This window comes from Crinia signifera, chromosome 12 (genome assembly GCF_055691185.1).
Source record: "Crinia signifera chromosome 12, ASM5569118v1, whole genome shotgun sequence".
NCBI lineage: Eukaryota > Metazoa > Chordata > Amphibia > Anura > Myobatrachidae > Crinia > Crinia signifera.
Genome location: NC_139228.1, coordinates 90,769,843 through 90,772,265, shown reverse-complemented (window position 1 = coordinate 90,772,265; position 2,423 = coordinate 90,769,843). Strand labels below are relative to the sequence as shown.

Here is a 2,423-nt window from a genome sequence, read left to right as displayed (position 1 = left end):
CTAGTTGTTTCGGCAGGTGAGTTGATACACACTCCTTAGCGGGTTCCGACTTCCATGGCCACCGTCCTGCTGTCTATATCAACCAACACCTTTTCTGGGTACTGATGAGCGTCGGATTCGGGCGCCTTAACCCGGCGTTCAGTTCATCCCACAGCACCAGTTCTGCCTACCAAAAGTGGCCCACTGGGTGCTCGCATTCCACGCCCGGCTCCAGGCCAGCGAGCAAGCCCACTCCTTAACTTTATGGTGGCCGACCACGCGCCTCCCCATACGTCCATTGCCCCTGGAATTTTGGACACTGGTACAATGACTTTCTCCACAAACCTACTCAGCCAGAATTTCAGGTCTGCCTCACTTAAGGACTCATTTCTAACTAAAATTGTTACTTTAGTTTTTTCCTGCCTAGTTGTGGCTAGAGCTCTAAACTTCATCCAGGGTCACAATCCTTAACACTACTCCACCTGGTCCAAAAAGCTTGTAACCCATTATATGTTATGAAGCTAAGGTCATACTCGGGGGTTCAGTCGGGAGAGCGCGAGGAGGGAGGAGGCCCAGAGGCACTCCCTCTCGTTCCCAGGGCGCCTCGCTGCATCCGCCTCTGTCCTCTTAAACGGCGCGCCCCGGCCGGCGGTAGCCCTGCATTGCCCGCAGGCAACCGTGTGACCCTCGGAGGAGCGGCCCGACGCGTCCCCGGAAGAGGGGGCGGAAGCGGGGTCTGGCCTTGGGGGGGGGGGGGTGAAGGCGGCCGGGCCGCAAGGTGCGATCAAAGTGTCCATGATCAATGTGTCCTGCAATTCACACTAATTCTCGCAGCTAGCTGCGTTCTTCATCGACGCGCGAGCCGAGTGATCCACCGCTGAGAGTCGTGGCTCTCTTTGTTCAGTTTTCTGGTCAGGGTCGGCAGGAGGGACTCTGCGTTGAAACTGGAAAGGCCAGGTAGCCCTGAAAAAGGCTCCGCCGGGGCCCTGGTGTCCGGACGCGGCGCCTCGCTGGGGGCTGGGCCGCGGAACACATGCCTTGCCCGCCTCAGGACCCCGCGACATTCCTGGCGGGAGGCCCGCGTCTCGGGTCTTCTCGACCTACCACACCTCGGGTCTTCTCGACCTACCGCGCCTCCCCCTCTCAAGGGCGGGGGAGGACACGAGTGGTACCCGGATCGGCCTGGAGGGGAGCGTGAGTGGCGCCCGTCTGGCCCGCCCCACCCCCGCATTGCGGGGATGGGCGCGGAGGCCCCGCCCGTCGGGAGTGTCCGGGGGTGCGCATGGCGGGCCCTACTTCGGGCGGTAGTCCTGGAGTCCCGTCACCCATGGCGCGGCTGTCCCCTCCATGCGTCGGAGGCCACGCCGAGGTCCGGCTCTGTCTCACTCAGTCTCTTCCACGCCGCCTCGTCTTGGCGAGGTTCTCTGGGGCACGGCGGCGGCCGGGCACCGCGCTCGGGTTATGAGATCTCGGCGGACCCCGCTGTTGCGCTGCGAGCAGTTAATGATCCTTCTGCAGGTTCACCTACGTTAACCTTGTTACGACTTTTACTTCCTCTAGATAGTAAAGTTTGACCGTCTTCTCGGCGCTCTGCCAGGGCCGCTTCCGACCCCGGCGGGGCCGATCCAAGGGCCTCACTAAACCATCCAATCGGTAGTAGTGACGGGCGGTGTGTACAAAGGGCAGGGACTTAATCAACGCAAGCTTATGACCCGCACTTACTGGGAATTCATTGCTATCCCCGATCCCTTTCACGAACGGGGTTCAGCGGGTTACCTGCACCTATCGGCGAAGGATAGACACACGCTGGTCCGTTCAGTGTAGCGCGCGTGCAGCCCCGGACATCTAAGGGCATCACAGACCTGTTATTGCTCGATCTCGTGTGGCTGAACGCCACTTGTCCATCTAAGAAGCTGGATGCGGACCGCCGGGAGTCGCGTAGCTATTTAGCATCCGGGAGTTTCGTTCGTTATCGGAATTAACCAGACAAATCGCTCCACCAACTAAGAACAGCCATGCACCTCCACCCACAGAATCGAGAAAGAGCTATCGATCTGTCAATCCTTTTTGTGTCTGGGCCGGGTGAGGTTTCCCGTGTTTAGTGAAATTAAGCCGCAGGCTCCACTCCTGGTGGTGCCCTTCCGTCAATTCCTTTAAGTTTCAGCTTTGAAACCATACTCCCCCCGGAACCCAAAGACTTTGGTTTCCCGGAAGCTGCTCGGCGGGTCATGGGAATAACGCCGCCGGATCGCCTGTCTGCATCGTTTATGGTTGGAACTACGACGGTATCTGATCGTCTTCGAACCTCCGACTTTCGTTCTTGATTAATGAAAACATTCTTGGCAAATGCTTTTGCTCTGGTTCGTCTTGCACGGTCCAATAATTTCACCTCTAGCGGCACAATACGGATGCCCCGGCCATCCCGAAAACAAAAAAATAGGACA

General features: G+C 58.5%; 2 pseudogenes; both read right to left on the bottom strand.

The window, feature by feature from the left end:
* Positions 1–698: 698 nt before the first annotated feature.
* On the bottom strand, positions 699–865 carry LOC146050898 (5.8S ribosomal RNA; annotated as a pseudogene).
* A 623-nt stretch (positions 866–1,488) lies between these two features.
* Positions 1,489–2,163, bottom strand: LOC146050957 (18S ribosomal RNA; annotated as a pseudogene).
* Positions 2,164–2,423: the final 260 nt, after the last annotated feature.